This window comes from Manis javanica, chromosome 16, assembly GCF_040802235.1.
Source record: "Manis javanica isolate MJ-LG chromosome 16, MJ_LKY, whole genome shotgun sequence".
In the NCBI taxonomy this organism is placed as follows: Eukaryota; Metazoa; Chordata; class Mammalia; order Pholidota; family Manidae; genus Manis; species Manis javanica.
This window is the reverse complement of record NC_133171.1, coordinates 37,757,615-37,775,259: the sequence shown is the minus strand read 5'-3', so window position 1 is coordinate 37,775,259 and position 17,645 is coordinate 37,757,615.

Here is a 17,645-nt window from a genome sequence, read left to right as displayed (position 1 = left end):
GGGCAGGCAACGGAGTCACTGAAGGAGTTAAGGGCAGTTTTGTTCAGATGTGCATTTTAGGAAAGCCACTCTGGTTGAAGGTCGAGAGCAGGCTGGGGGGAGGGGAAGCTGCAGTCAGGGAGACCCCCTGAGAGCTCATGGGTGGTCGAAGGGACAAGGCAGGCAGTACAGAAGAGTGTGAGCAGTTAGGAGGTACAGTCACCGTCACCTGGGTCCCATTCGGTGGGCGGGGGGTGGGGCGCGGAGAGACGTCCGAGGGCCTCCTGGCCTGCGGTTCGGGCAGGGGGCCGCCAGCCCCGGCCTGGGGGAGATGCAGCAGCGGGAGGCCTGACGCCAAGTGGGCATGAGGTGGCCCGGCTGGGAGGGGACAGAGGGCCCGGGCCGTGCGCCTCGCCTGAGCTGGTTTCTGTCCCCTGGGTGCCATGAGGCAGGAGGCGCCGAGGGTGTCCTGGAGGCAGGAGGGACGATCTCAGAACCCGGGTCTGTCCCCCTCAGGCGGGCCTGCTCGGGGTATCCCCTGCTCCGGAGCCAGCCCAGGGGCAGCAGCTCCCACCCTTTCTCCCTGGGCCACCATCCCCACCCGCTTCTCCGGGAGGCAGCCAGAGGCCTGACAAGTCCCCTGCGGGGAGGCCACAAGACTCAACTGATGTCAGAAATGGACTCCAAGGGCAGGTGTCCAGGAAGGGCTCTGTGCCCAGGTCTTTCTCCGGGATGTGTGAGCCGCAAACATCTGCCTTCTGGATGTGCCCACCTGACTGTCCCCCAGGCAACTCAGACTGAGCAAATCCCAGCAAAAATCGGGTTTTGAGTCTCAGAGATGGATGCTACCGATCCACACCGCGGCACCACACCCGAAAACGCCCTCATCCCCGGCTCCTCTCTCCCCTGCAAATCTCCCCATTTCCTCCTCACTCTGGCCCCAGTCGAGCTGCTTCTCTCTGCACCCCCAACCCCATGTGGGCTGCCGTCATCTCTTGCACAATTTCCACACAGCATCCTGTACATGGGACTCTGTGTCCCAAGGAAGAAAGGATGCAGGGTTATCTTTAACTTAATACACCTGGTCTTTCATTTCACCCTCCCGCCACAGTTGCAGGTCTCGCTGGTCTTTGTCTTTTCCTTGAGGTATAACCAACATATAATTATATACTCGTTTCATGTGCACAGCATAGTGGTTCGATATACATGTATATTGAAAAATGATCACCACAGTAACCCAGCCATCACCATGCATGGTTCACATTTTTTTTCTTTTATGAGAACTTATAAGATTTACTCTCTTAACAACTTTCAACTGTACAGTACAGTATTATTAACTACAGGCACCACGCTGTACTTCACATCCCCAGGACTTGTTTATCTTATACGTGGAAGTTGGTACCCTTAGACCACCTTTACCCTTTGGCCCATCCCCCATTCTCCGTCTCTGACAACAGCCGATCTGTTCTCTGTATGAATGAGTTTGTTTATTTTAGATTCACATAGAAGTGAGATAAGTCATACAGTATTTGTCTATCTCTGGCTTACTTCACTTGGTATATTGCCTTTAAAGGAGTCTTTTCTAAGAAGTAAATTTAATCCTGTCATTTTCTGGCTTAAAACCCTTCCATGAGCCATCATTGTGGGTGGGGTGAGCCCCGCCTCCCTGTCAGCCTTGTTCCGGCCACTCCTCCCACAGCCCCATACTCTTGCCTCCAGAATGTCTTTCCCACGCTCCTTGCTCTCCTGCCCTTGCACAGGCTGCTCCGCCTTAGAATTCTCTCCTTCCGTCCGCCTGCCTCCTCCCCGCCTCTCCTGGCTATCTGCTCTCCCCTTTTAGGCCATCTAAAGTGTCCCTGCCTGCTTTCCCTGACGCAGTCACACAGACCTGGGCTGGGAAAGAGCTTAGCTTTGGGTCCGTGTGGTGGTTTACAAGCCCAGCCTTCAGAACCAGACTGCCTGGATTCGAATCAGATTCTGGCACTCGACACCGTGTAGCTTGGAATGAATTATGTCCTCTATGTTTCAGTTTCCCCATGTGTAAAATGGGACTATAGTACCGATGTTGTAAGGATTAAATGTAGTGTTTAGGGCCCAACAATAAAAAAGCACTGTATATATGTCCTAATCATCATATTTCTGCCCCTATCTCAGTGCTTCCTAAATGCCAAACTTTAATCCCATTAGGTAGTTGGTTGTATGTGGGAAAATATGAAAACATATACATTTTGAAGGTTAACAATGGTGGTCTTTGGGCTGTAGACCTAGGGGTAGGTTGTGCATCTATGTGTGCACATTTTGTCTTTTTCACAAAGTTTTGTGCATTAAGCCTGTATCATGTTTGAGATGTAGGAAAACGTAACACAATATTTTAGACAGACAGTTAATAAAAAGAATGAGAAGAATCCACTATTTCTACACTCTGGTTGCAAATATATGAGGATTTTTATGTACATGGGAAAAGATGGCAAGGAGCACAGGACAAGAAAAATAATGTGCATTGGAGTTGTGAGATTGTGGGTAACTTGATTTTCTTGTAAAATGTTCTGGACTTTTTGTGTAATATCATTTCTTAATAAATTAAATTAATTAAAATCAGGAGAACAGACATGAAGTAAAAAGGAATTTCCTCATAAAACAGAGGAAAGGAGATAAGGAGAGATGAAAGGAAGAAAGAGCAAGCAGGGTTATCTTTAACTTAACACAGATTTGCACAGCCTAGCTGGCCCAACATCAGGCAATATGGCACTGCATTGCATTATAGTGTTCTGTATAATGCAATTAGGCTTAGCCGAACACGTGTGAGCATGGCCCAGCCTAGCAGACGTTTTAACAGTGCTTCACACTGCCCCGTTTTAGCTTAGTATGTCCTTGTATCTCATCAATTACTGTGCATGAAGAATGTGGGCCTTTGAGTGCTTATCTCAAAAACCCAGCTCAATCACGTATTAACAATGCAAACTTAGGAAGTTGGCTGAGCATCCCTGAGCCTAATTCTTCATCAGTAAGATGGAGAGAGTAATACCCAGCTCACCAGGTTATTGTGAGGTTCAAATGAGATCATATGTGTAAAAGAGAGTTGGCACATAATTACTGGAGTGATCCTTCTCACTGTCATCACAGTGTGTGCAGTTTTGCATGGACAGTGAGGAGCTCTGTGCAGTCAGGACCCAGACTGTAAGAAGCTCATCCCCCACCCCCCACTCCCTCAGCTGAAGTGGTGGGAAGAGAGGGACAGAGGCAGGCGCAGGAGGGAGGAGGATAAGGTGGAGGCTGTTTGAAAGGCTGGGAGATGCTTCCAGGTGGAATTTCACGAAAGGAGAATCTGGGCCAACACAAAGATACAACTATCAGAAGTGCACTCCAAAACAAGTTCTGGGCCAAGAGATAAATAAATAAGCAGAAAACTGGAGATCATTTGGGCTGTAAAACAAAAAGACCCAGCTGTTGGGAGATCAGTTAAGAAAGCCAGAGGTCAATATGCAGCCACTGAGGCTCAGGCCCTGAAGGGACAGGATTTTCTCCCCACATCTCACATTGGTTCAAGCAGTACATGGAGTCCCAGCTTTTCATTAGAATGTGGTTCTAGAAACTATATTCTAAAGCAGGTTTTTATTTAGCCATAGCAAAGAAGGAAATAGTGCCATCTGCAACAGCACAGATGGACTTGAGGGCATTGTACTAACTGAAGTAAGTCAGAGAAATACAAATACTGTATGATCTCACATGAGAAGTCTAACAAAAACCTCGTAGATATGGAGAACATATTGGTAGTTGTCAGAGGTGGGTTGGGGGAGGTTCATGGGTGAAAGGGGTCAAAAGTTACAAACGTCTAGTTATAAAATAAATACATCTGGGAATGTAATGTGCAGCATGGTGACTGGTTAATTATAAGTGTTGTATATCTGTTGTTGTTAAAAGAGTAGATCTTAAAAGTTTTCAGCACAAGAAAATAAAGTTGGAACTATGTGTGGTATTATGTGTTAACTAGACTATTGTGATTATTTTGCAATATATACAAATATCAAAACCTATATTGTATGCCTGAAACTAATGCAATATTATATGTCAATTATGTCTCAAAAAATTTATTTAACAAATCAGGCTTTATAAATCAAAGCTTATTTTCCCCTAGGAACTACATTGTATTTGTAGATTTTTATTCCTGACCCAGGACTCATTATCAAATAAGGCTGAGATATGGCAAAAATAAAGTGCCATAAAAGCACAGATGAAGCAGCTATAAACCTTCAGAATAATCTATTGAACTTTAATCATATAAAATAGAAATCTGCTCTCATCCTTGACTTCTCCTGCAGACATAATTGAACATAATCAGTACTTTTCTGGAAGATTCTAAGGAGTTGGTGGCTGACTGGAAATAGCTTCCCCTGTCTCCCTCACTCCCACACCCAGTCATCCACCAAGTTTGCGGATTTTCTTCAATTTCTTTTAATCCATCCCATCTCTGTCCTTATTTGCCTCTGCTTTACTTGGGGCCCCATCATCTGTCAGCTGGGTCCTTGCAGAAGCTTCAGCACCAGTTTCCTGTCCTTTTCTGTCTTTGTATTAGTTAAGATGCTTTCAGCTTAAATGCATTAGCAATAGAAAATAATATCTCAACAGGAAATTTGGAAGTATTTCCAGAGATTATTAACTTGGCAACATGATAAAGTTATCAAGGACTGTGCAAGTACACGGGCTGCTTCACCAGGGACGTGCCCTTGGCCACACAGCGTTGCCACAGCTCTAGCCTTCCCAGCTCCTCAGCTGACTTATCCTTCTGGGTCCTTGGTCAAGGATGAAGTCGACCCATAAACACTTGACTATGGTTGTTTCATATAAATCAAAATTCATTGATGGAACTAAGAAGGGGCCAGTTTTCCTGACCCATTGAGAGGGTGATGTCCGAACAAAATTGATGGGTGGCTGTGGGCTGTAGGACCCAATATGCCTGCTAACCCTCACCTTCCTTACCAAGCCCTTTCTGCATAAAATTTATCCCTGTAAGTGTAAATCTGACTGATTTACACTCCCGATTAAAGCCCTTCACTGGCTTCCCATGATTTAAATCTCCTACTTCATGTTCTAGCAGCATGAATACAAACTTCAGAGTATTTTTATACATGTCAATCAAATGTTCCATGCCTGCACTGTCCTTCCTTTATTCTCAGGTGGATACTGAGCATCCAAGACTCATTTAGAAGAGATATTCTCTCCTGTGATCCAAGATTGGGCTAAATAACCCTTATTAAAGTCCTATTCCTGACTTTATCTACCCACAGTGGTGGTTGAGGACTGAGTTCCATTCTGATTGTTCGGGTGTCCGCTCAGGCTAATCCCTGCCCTTCGCGAATCCCCTTCGTTCCACACCACCTACCTCTTTTAAGATTCTTGCTGTCTATCTTAGTAGTTAGCTCTTAATTATGTAGTGATTCTTTTCTCTACTAGGAAACTCATCGAGATAATGTGTCCTATCTTATGGATCTACATATCTCCCATGATGCTGGCATGAAGTGAGAGAGCAGTAACTAAAACCTTTGTCAACTGCCGAGCCAGTTGCATACAGGTGATGAGGAAGAGGAAGGCGTCAAAGATGACGCTGATGAGTGCAATCATTTTGACAGGAAGAAAGTTGGGCAGGAGAGCCAGTCAGGTGCGAACAAAGGTTTCGTGGGGTTGAGGTTTGGACATGTGGAGTTTTAAGTGATGGCAGGCAGCCCTGACAAGACGAAAGGCTGGAGTTTATCTTTGGAGCCAGGAGACGGGACAGTCATCAGTGCAGAGGGTAGAATTAAAGCATTAGATCTGCCATTCTCCAGTTGAAAATCTGTATATACAGACAAAACCAGACTGGAGGTTTTAATTTAGATGTCACTATTCCCTGATACCCCCCACCCAGGTTGCCAGCTGAGCTCCTGTTGTGAGCTCTGGTAGAAATCTGTTCTTGCTCCATCATCATACTTAACACATACCATTATTATTACATGATTACTGCTACGAATGATTTGACTACCTTCCCCATTAGTCTATAAGTACCATGGAGACAGGTGCCGTGCCTACCTTAGTCTCTGTTGTATCCTCAGTCCAGCATCCACCAAGTGGAAGGCATTTAAGAACTGAATGAATGAATAAATGTTGAAAATATTTATACTAGTTAAGACTTATTAAGTAATTAATTTTGAAGCAGGAACCAAGCAAATTGCTTTTTAATGCATCATTTCATTTAATCCTTGTGACCCCTTTGGTCTGGCACTGTCATCATCTTTACAGGGGAGAAATCTGGGGCTTATTAAGTTTCCAGTTTACCCAAGAGCAGAGCTAGAAAGCATATTGGTAATTGGAGCCTGCTGTCTCAAACATTGTTTTACTTCCTGTTTTAGTAAAAAGAAGGCAAAAGATAGGCTCTAAGTGGTCATTCATGGACTCATATCTGTCCCAGTCTCTTATTTGAATTGCCCAGTATTTTTGAAACACTGAAGCCTACACTCAACATGAGGAGATTTCAGATATCAGGCTGCCTTTGTAAAACTTTTGGAAAACTGGGGAAATCGGGTGTGCTCAGATGCAGCAACAGTGGCCTGGAGTTGAGCATTAGCTGCTAGTCTGGTTAGGGCCCTGAGCGCTGTTCTCTGCTCTTCACCTGCTCTTCATCCACACAGTCCCTGAGCTCAGGCCATCCCCTTTATTCCCCTGCAGGTCCTTCCAAGCAGTACTTGCTCCAGCTTTACCCTAGAAAAGAATCACCTGGAAAGATCAGAAAAGCATAGATTCCTGGGCTGCTTTGAGGAGAGATTCTGATTTAGTTGGCTCAGGTGGGACCCAAGAATTTGCATTTCTATCCAGTCATTGCACTTCTGGGTATATATGTATTCAAAAAAATTGAAAGCAGGGTCACAAAGAAACACTTTGACCCATGTGTTCACAGCAGCATTATTCACAATAGCCAAAAGGTGGAAGCACCCAAATGTTCAACACATGAAGGAACAAACAAAATAGGTATATAAACACAATGGAAAATTATTATTCAACTTCAAAAAGGAAGAAAATTCTGACATTTGCTATAATATAGGTGAACCTTGAGGACATTCTGTTAGGTGAAATAAACCAGTAACAAAAAGACAATTACTGCATGCTTCCACTTATATCAGGGACCTGGATTAGTCAAAATCACAGTGACAGAAAGTAGAACAGGGGCCAGGGGCCAGGGGCCAGGGGGCAATGGGGAGGTTTCGTTTAATGGGCACAGAGTTTTAGTTTTGCAAATGAAAAGAGTTTCTGGAGATGAAAGGTGGTGATAGTTGCACAACAATGTAAATCTATTTAATACCACTAAACTATACATTTACAAATGGTGAAGATGGTACATTTTATTTTATATGAATGTTACCACAATTCTTGGATAACAGTAATAAATTTGCACTCCTGCAAGCTCCCTGGGCCAGCTGCTGCTGCTGGTCTAAGAACCGCAGATTGGAGTAGCCCTATTTTAGAGGACCCACCGACCATAAAAACATTGGCATTGTAGCCAAATTAGCTCTTAGCGATACCAGCTTCCCTTTTCTGAATGAACCAGTGAAGCGACATCTGAGTCACAGCGGTGCACACTCCCAGGACTGTTCCAGAAGGTGGGAGACCTTGGTTTTGCTTCTGACCTCATCACAGCGCAACTTGGGTGTTTTTAATTGGGCAGATCTCTTCACAAGACTTGAGTCTTGTCTTCTTGTCCATAAAAATGAGAGTTTGGATTAAAGTTCGGGCAGGGGATCCCTGTTTCCTTTGGGCATGGTCAAGTGCACAATTTGAATCTGAAAGTGATTCCAGGAGAGAGCCAGGTCCGCCGACGAGATGACCGTGCAGTGGGACACTGTGCGCATCTTAGGGCGGTCCAGACTTTCCCAGTTATTATTGGGGGGAAGCAAATTCTTTGTCATGGAAAAATTAGGTTCATTCAGGACAGTTTGTAAGGTTTTGTATTGAGGTTTAGCAGGGCTGAAATCTGACGAGCAATCATTGGAATCTCTGACTTCACTGTTTGGTAGTTTCCAGAAAGGTAGGAGTCTAGTCGAGAAGGAAAGCTACAAAATGACCACAACGGCTATGCCACTATCACGAAGGAGACTTGTCTCCAACATTTTTAGAGACACCTGTCAAGGGAAAAGCAAACAAACAGGCTGGTTTGGTCACTTCTGCCAGTTAATATTTAAAATCCAACTTGTTTTCCCACATTATAACAGGAATTAAAAATCCTAAATTCATTTCAATAAACTGTTCTATCGAAGGGAGAGTTTATTTCAACATTTCAACATGTGACCCTTCTACTACACAGCTCTACTTTGAAAACAAACCATTTGAAATTCTTCCATAATCAAGTTGGCATCTCTGGGGGCTAAAACCAACCCCCAGACAGCTGTACGTTGAGATTAATCATCTGATCTCCCCCACACCAGGTCTGAAACACTGAGGAGGGGAACTTTCTCCCTCCTCAGAACGAAATGCTTACAATGAAACAGAGGGCAAAAGATGTCTAGTGGCTTGAAAGGAATGAGTTAGTCAAAACTAGGAATGCAAACCCGCAGATAAAAGTAGCTGTTAGCAAAAACAGAGTAAGCTAAAACCCAAACACCAAGTCAGAAACTTGACTGAAGAAAAGCAAGCAGATTTCATGTTTAAATCCAAGCACATCTTTCTTATTATTTTGCAATATTATTTCCTTTACTGAAACTTGGACCCCTAAACTGCATATGCAACTTGAACAGTTGGGGCTTGCTGCTAATTTGTTTTCAAAATCTAATTAAACTTTAGAAGCAGCACACTTAAAAATAGTACTTGAATGTGTTGATTGTTCAGCTATTATCAAATATACATACATGTTCTATAATATACCCAACAAAAATGAAGATGAAATGTTTACATCAATTGCAACATTTTTTTCCTCATTTGGAAAAAAAAAATACTAGGGAAAAGTTCGACTTCCTCTCTCACTGAGTTACTAACAGGCAAAAGTCGTTTGAATTGCACACGCCTTCTTGCCTCTGCTGACCTCTACTGGTGTCAGCCAGCAATCATGGTTTAAAAGGAGCAAAGAAAGGTGGAGACCAACAGGGAAAAAGCTGCATGCTGTTTGTGAAATGCATGGAATTCAGCATATCCCAAACAGGTTTTAGTTAGAAATGCAAATTACATCACCAAAACAATGGTTAAATTCATTGGCGATGGTGAAATAGCTTCCTCTCAAAAGGTTGTTAGAGTTGCAAAAAACCATGTAATTACCACACTGCTTGGAAGCAACTTGAGTAAAGGATCTCATCCTAAATTTGCACCCCAGCAACTGCCTGGATCTGAGCTGAATCCACGGCTGCTCTGAGAAGACAGCATCGGTTTGTGTCATAAGTGCTGGTCACATCCAGTTCTCTGGAGTTGATATTGGAGAAGGGAACAGGCCCCAAGAAGAGCTCCCCCCAGTGCTGCCCAAGGCCCCAGTTATCAGGAGAGAACCAAGGGCAGCCAGGAGGATCGGGCAAGGGAATGCGTTCCATGCTAGGCACTATCTACAGCACTGAGAGGACAAATCCTCTCGTTTCACAGATAAGGAGGCAGATTCCAAAAGAAAAAATGTGCCTAGTCACCCAAGCCAGGCCCCCGGGTTTTTCTGATGCCAAAAGTTGATACTATTTTCACCACGTGCCTCACCCCTGCAGTGGGAAAAAAGGAAGGAATCTATGGTCTGGGGCTTGGAAACATGAACCAAAGTTACCAACACTCAGAGCAATTAGGGTTTCAAGCATGAGGCAGCAGGGGGCAACAATGGTGAGGGGGAGGTGGACAGGGCACCCCAGGACTCGTGTATAGTTTCCAGATACAACACAGGACATGTGCAACATTTGGGGTATACTTATGCTAAAAAGTTATTTATTGCTTATTTGAAATGCAAATTTAACTGGGTGTCTTGTATTTTTCTTTGCTAAATATAGCAAATACTTAATTTATTCCTATTTCTACTCCCGAGTGCCTTTTGTGTCTGATTGGAGCTGAAGGCAGAGCCTTGAAGTTGTCCTTAGTAAGTAAAGGTTTGGAGGACTTCAGTGGCACAACAGGAGGGGATGAAAGGAAATAGGTCATTCTCATACACGGGGAGGATGGCTTCCTACATGGGGAGTCAAGACTGTGTTTGTTTGGAAAAATAAGTAATAATATAAGATTGGGTTGAAAACTTCAATGAGCACATAAATCACCTGGGATCTTGTTAAAATACAGATTCTGATTCAGTAGTTCTAGGGCAGGACCTGAGACTCTGCATTTCTAAGAGGCTCCCAGGTGCTGTGCATGTGTTATTTTCTGCTGCTATTACAGTCCATCTGTGAGTCTTAATTGTTTACTTTTAGCAAAAGACATACAAGGCAGCCTTTGGCCAGAATTGTCGACCTGGGGATTGTGGGGAAGCTGGGGTTCCTATGGCCTGGATCCTCACTGAACTTAAACCACCTGATGTAACTGGCCTGTTGCTGGGCTGCCGCTTCCACACCTGTAGGCAATAAGCTATTATTATGCTATATGGAGAGCTTGGCTCAGTTCTCTGGGTGGAGGCAGAGATGCTGGTGCTCGACCTACTGCCAGAGAACAAGCCGGGTAATGAACCCTTTCACCCCAAAGAACGTTTTGCGATCAATTTCTTTGGTCACACTGAATCCATAGCAAACTTGCCCGGGGCTGAAACCCATTGGCAGGACAGGGATGTTATCTACTTTCTACTAGCAGAAAAAGTTCTTAATTTCTACAGTGTTTAGACCAGCCACGGAGCTACAAAGCACATATTTTCCTGCAGACCATTGTGTTAAAGGCTGAGGAAGACCATCTCATCTTTGTCTTCAAAGTAAAGGAACCTCTTCCCCACAATATTGCTTTTCAAAATATAATTCTGTTTGAATTACAGGGAGCAGGACTGAATTGTGGGGCCAGACCCAGAGAGAAGGGCAAGGGGCAAGGGGCAAACCCCAATGGCACCAGGCTGAGTGGGCATGTGGGGGCAGAGGGGCCCCCTTGCCCAGGGCCAGCAATGATGTTACTCAGTATACGTCTGTTCTGGATTTCAAGGCTATGCCCTCATATTTGGCACACTCAGAGGCAGATGTCATCTTCACAGTTATCAACAAGAATTTCTACTCCTCCATTCTAGGTTTGGAAGGAAAGAGGAAAACTGCTCTTTATTGAGGGTCTGCTGTGTGCCAGGCAGGCATTGTGCCTAAATCCATCACTGGATTCACACACATGCCCATGTCCAAGTAAGAGTCATAAAGCAGCCTCTGACTTTTCATTTTTGTTGAATTTATTTCATTTGCAGGAATAGACATCTGTCTTTAGAGTCTACAGTCAAATCACACACACATTAAAGATATCTTTTTGCCTTTCTTGATGTGGATGTCTTGATTAAACAGATTATGATGATCTTTGGAAACTGCTGCGATAGGGTGTAATCTTACACGTGGAAAAGCCTTTGCAATTCCATTCCCTTGCAGAGACTGAGGCTGTCCCTCCCCTTCCGGGAACATGTCTCTGGAAGTAATGCCTGATGCAGTTAACTCTGGCATCTCATCCAATCCCATGATTCTTCTGTCTGTTTGCTTCACACTTCACAAGATGCATTATCACTACATAAAGCTATTCTCTATGATGGCTTCTGGGAATAGTAAATGCAACTGAATTATAGTTTTAAATTCGACCACAATGACCTGAAATGAAAAACAATTGAATTAACTAGATTATTGGATTCTTTTGCAATTGTAAAGAGACACAGGGGAGGAGGGGAGGACATTTAAACTACTGGGAAATAGTAGCTACTTTTCCTTATACTTTACAGGCCTGTGAATGGGTGCTCCAGCTTAAAGTAGAATTTGAGAGCTCTCCACACCCCCTGTCCTCTGTTCTGTTTCCTTGTTATCCACAGTCTAGTAACAATGCAGGTCCTTCCCGCCCACTGACCCTTCTCTGCTGTGGAGAGGCATGCCTGGGCCGGGCGGATCATACTTCCTTTCAACCACTTAGTTGCTCTCTGATCATGGGAAGTTACTTAACCTCCCTGGGACCTACGTTTTAAAGTGCTTCTGAAGATTAAGTAGGAGGTAGAAACTGCCTAGCACAAAGCTAGCACAGAGCAGGCATTCAGTGACAGTAGCTGTTACGAGTATTGTATAAACAGAAGAGCCTATGGGAAGAGAATTTAAGGGCGCTAAAGAGTGAAAACAAAGTGCAGAAAAGAGAGACAAGTCAGCTGCCTCCGCATCTCTTAGAATGGCTACTGTCCCAGGTAGTTAGTAGTCTAGCCAGGAAGCCATCTCAGTCTTCCAGGCCGGTCCAGAGGGGTCACATAGTCCCACCGTGTGAGGACTCCCAGTCATCCACCACCGCTACCAAGAAAGTGAAAGCAAATTGCCCATCGGGCCCCTCCTGGGGACCCTGGCCAGGTGGCCCGGCTTATTATAATGTTCTTACCTGGGGGCTGCGCTGAGCAAGGAGGTCCCTACTGGACTGGATTCCTTAATGCAATCAGAGGCCATTCTGGGAAACAACATGGACTATTCTCTCCCCAACCAGTGTCTGACTCTTTTTAAAGCCTCGTGTTTTACAATTATTTGCTCTTAACTCGGGAAGAGGAAGACCCCTTGGGCCTGGCATGAGCAGGCCTGGCTCCTCGCCCGAGTCCTGGTCATGCCTCTGGGAACCCAGGGCCTCTGGCTTCTCAGGGTCGCGGTTTCCTCATCTGTACAGGCCTGAATGATCCTTTGTCTCTCGGAAGGATGCTGAAAGGCTTAGATCATGTCATGAATGTAGAGCTCCTGGAAGAGAGCCTGGTCCATAGAAAGTGCCCAACAAATGTTACGTTTCTCTCACGACCTTTGTCTAAAGTAATTTCTAGGTGGTGTAGTTTCTGCATGAAAGACCATTGATCCCTGATATATCTGTACCTATTTCCTGATACCTGAAAATCCTCTTAGAAGGGACAAAGCTTTGTAACACCATTAAACATGAGGTAAAATGTACAAATTGTGCAGGGAGAGATTATATAACGCCGCGAATAACTTGTGGAGGGAAAGAATGTTGTGGTTGGAGAAGCCAGAAAAAACAGGATCCCGGCTGGCTTCTGAGGCAGAGGGGGTGGGGTCCTGCAGGGCCATCCAGGCCCGAGTCTGCGCGTCAGCCCAAAACACGACTGTGTGAAGTGCCTCTGGAGGTAACACAAGACAGAACTTCCTTCCACGACAAATACACAAGACAGGCTTGGAGAGGAAGAGGATTTTGACACATGGATGAACCTTGAAAACTCCATGCTAAGTGTAATGAACCAGACATGAAAGGACAGCAAGGACCCCACTTACATGAGGCAGGCAAATTCACAGAGACAGAAAACAGAATGGTGGTGTCCGGAGGCTGCAGGGATAGGGCAGGAGGTGGGCAGCTCCGGGCTGGGGCAACGGAACATTTCTGACCATGGGTAGTGGCGACGGCTGCACGACAGTGTGAATGTGTGTGATACCACGGAAATGTACTCTTCAAAATGGCTAATACCGTCAATTTTATGTTATATCTGTTTCACCACAATAAAACACACACCAGACATCTATCCAAACCAGAGCTATCTCTTATTTTACAAGGAGAAACTAATTGCCAGGAAGGTCAGAATGTTCCTGATAGCTGGTCAGCATACCTCCAACCCTGGAGAAAAGCCTGCAAAGAGAACCTGTGATGAACACAGAATGCAAGTAGGAGAGTGGGGTGCTGGTTTGACTATAAACTCACTATAAACTCGGGGTCCACCATCAGTTCCCCCAGGGCAGTTCCCTAACCTTTCATAATCTGCTAGAGAGAAGCCTAGAGGTAAACCAGGAGGTTTACCAGCTGCCCTAGGACTGAGGTATTGACTATCTTGGCTCCCCACATCCCATCCAGGGCACACAGATGGGGAAGCTCTGTGCTAAGGGGCCCAGAATATTCATGTTCAAGTGTTAAAACAGTCTGCAAGTTCCTGCCCTTTGCATAATGCTGTATAAAATGGCTACTTGAATTAGAGCCTGCTTCGCATTACATCCCATTTTCTTGAGATTATACTTCAAAGTCCCTACGGAGTCAGGGCCTTCTGAGATTTCCTCGCCGGACCTTGACAGTGTCTCCCTGGTGGAGTCTGTGACGCCTCATCTCATTCACTGGGGAGAGAAGGCGCCGCAGCTTTGGTGGGACAGCTGCTCACTTAGGAAGGCAGTTCTGAGGGACTTCCCTGCAGGAAGAGAGAGCCCAAATGGCGGCTCGGGATTCCTGCCTTGGGGTGATGGGTTCAGCTTTATTTTGGAGAGGTCAGCAAACTGACAGAAGGCAGATCAGGTGTCATATGGGGCTGAGCTGGGAACAACAGTCCACTGCACATGGATAATGGCGGCCTGGAAAGCTGGAGAGAGGTGGTGCTTGCCCTGTTTCATAACCTCACTAACGCTCGCTGGACATTTCACAGTATACAAATTACACCTCCGCAGTGCTATTTAAAAAAACAGAAATGTTTTTTTACAGCATCTGTAAAAACAACAAACACAAAAATATTGAGCTGTAAACTTAAGATTTGCCCCCTTATTGCATGTTTGTTTTTACTTGAATAAAATGTTATATCCAAAAAAAAGCATCAAGTTTCAATCGTGTTATAATCTGAAAGAGAGAAGTCCCATCCTTACAAGGTTTTAGGAAGGATCCAATAGACACTGGATGGGAAGAGTTTGGGGTAAAAAAAACAAAAGCAAAAAAAAATAAAATATACAATTTCAGTATTATAATGGCTTTTGAGGGCTGTGAAGGGAAACACCATCTCCAGATTTGCCATGCCTTAAGCAACTGGGAAAGACAATTTCCTAACTATCTTCCATCTCCCAAACTGAACACCATGGAAAGCACCACCTCTCTCTAGCTTTCCATGCTGCCATCATCCTTGTTCCAGCTTGAGGCAGCCGTCAAATACCCTGAAAAGACCTGGATCTGGGTATTCGTTCAGCCGCTCATTAGCTTGTGATCTTAGACACCTTTGTCTCCTCCCCTTGGCTCTAGTTTTTCTCAGCCCAGAAGCAGGACGTAACTCCTGCTGGCAGCTCAACACAGAGGGAGCTTGGTGCACAGGGTAAGGGACTTGTTTTCCTCACTTCCCCTATCTGTAAACTGCGGAGATGATGCTGAACCTCTTGGGTCTGTCTGCCCAGCATCTCTCACCTCTCCTCCTGGTAACACCAGCCTCACTCCTGGGAAGAACCTCTGCTGCCTCCTCCACATGGTTCCACTGTGGCTGCAGCAATTCTCAGTCTGGCCCCAGGGCCCCCCATCAGGAACCAGGGAAACATCTGAAGTCAACCTGGAATGAATGGTATGGAGCGATCCTGACAGGCTCAAAGTCCCTGAATTCCCACTCGTTCTTTCAAACGTATGTGCTAATTAATAGACCCCCTTCCTTGTTTAAAGGCAACAGCTACACCCCTGCCCTCTGCCCCCCGCCCCCATCATCAAAGACCAAAACTAACAACACATCCCTTTTCCCAGTTTTGCTCAGAGCTGGAGAGCCAGTGGAGCAGCCATTGGTAACTTCCTTGACCCTTCCCTCCTCTGGCCCGGGCCAGGAAACTCATGCAGCAGTCACATGCCTTGACACCCAGGTCAGAATCTAAAGAGAGGATTAACTACGTCATTATAGTGCCACTGCCCAGGTTTTTATTCTTTGTAGGATGAAGTCCAAATAACAACAAAAAAAAGTTTTTCAATAGGCTTTAACAACAGGGGAGATTTATAGTCCCTGACAAGGAAATTCTTACTTGCCAGAAAGAAGGCTGAACTCCTGAAATGAGAGAACAACCCTGGAAATAGGATCTCCATCCCAGGATCTTCTGGAAGAGAGGACCAAGGACCTACCCCTCCATTTCTATGGGCGTGTTGAGCTGACTCCTTCACTCCCGTTTCTTTTTCAGCCCAAAGCCGAGTCCCTGGTGGCGGGGGGGCGGGAAGTAGAAGCGAGGACCACTGGATGCTCTTGGGATCTCGGAGGATCACTGCCTTGGGCACTGAGAGTCACATCTACTAGTTTGGGCAGCTGGCAGCGGTTGCAAAGAGAACCCTACAGGGAAGAATGAAGAGACAGGGACTCTAACAGGAAGACAGGCAGCAGGTTGTCCTTACAGGATTACAGGGCAATGAAGCTCAGGAACTGGCTGGCTGAGCCTTCCTTGGGTGCCTTTAGGGTGTGCTCTGGGCTTATTTTCAAAGCCTGTTAAGTAGAACTCCAGGCAAAAATGGCTCGGAGCTTTGGAAACTCAATTTCGCTAGTGCTTGGCTTAAGGAAGGCACCAGGGTGAGGAGTGAGGGTCCAGGCGCTGGTTGCTTTTAAAAACAATCCAGGGAGGGGAGGATTTTATTTTTCACTATATAACCTGCTAAACTATTTACCAAGACCATGTGATTATAACAAAAAGAAATTGATTTACAGTTTTGAATCATTAAAAAATAACTTGTTTCTCTTTTTTCCTCTTAATTTCTGTCAGGTCAGACTCTCGGCTTTTGGTGGAGGTCAAAGAAAAAGTCATCCTGTGCAGAGGTCTCCTCTGAGAAGCCTTGTCTCCCCCTCTATCTTATTCACCGTCTGGTCGTTGGCCATGGATGTGGCCGAGGCTATTACTGAAACGCAGATGCCCAGGTTGGGATGTGAGTGAGCTGGGAGAGGAGCTCAGGCCCCACACGGGCTTAGGAGGGGGTAGGCTTAGTGGCCCAGGTTGTCATAGCTGTTGCTCAGCCTATCCTCTGAGAATCTGGGGAGGAAGAATGGATGGGCCGGGCATAGTGTAGGAGTGGTCTTGCCCTGTGGTGGCACTGAGGAAATGGCCTGAATCCTGGTGAGTCGGTAAGTCATTTCACCAGAAAGGACATGTGCATGGATACACACCCAGAAACTGATCAAGTGTGCAACCCGGGAGTGATACCGAGTAGCAGTTTAGAGCGAGTCCAGTCATGTACCTCAAACCATTGGCAGGGCTCCTGGTCCAGACCACAGACCACCCCCCAGGGGCCACAGCTGTCCCCAGGACATCACTCTGAATAGCTCCATCCCCCACCAAACAGAGCCCTGATGTGGGGCTGAGTTCCAAATTACACAACTTGGGAACCCAAGAGTTGCCCTTAAAGAGCTTATATCGAGGCTAGGGAATCTTTGGGTTAATTTGTATAAATATTCATTGACTCTGTCTTAATCTCAGTGTTACTACAATTGTTTAACCAAAGCAAAACACAGTCTCAGATGGCTCTGTTTGGTGCAATAGGGTTGTCTAAGTGTCCAGGTTTATTTTCAAGGTCTCAGAATGTTCCCCGGACATTCTCTGTCCCCCATTCTCCCTCTTTGCATTTGCTAGTGTCAGCCACCATCTTAATCCTGATTTGTCATTGGCCACTTTTTTCTATCCCAAATACTTAGCATCATTGTGAGTGATAGAAAGATCCTCCATCCCAGATCTCTGTTCCCTCTTCCTCCAATGGTCCCAATCTTGATGCAGAACAAACAGTGCCCTATGTAGGCCACTGCCCTAAATAAATTAGCCTCTTATTTATTCACAAAGAACATTGATTTCATAAAAGTTGTCACCGTCATCCACAACTGACAA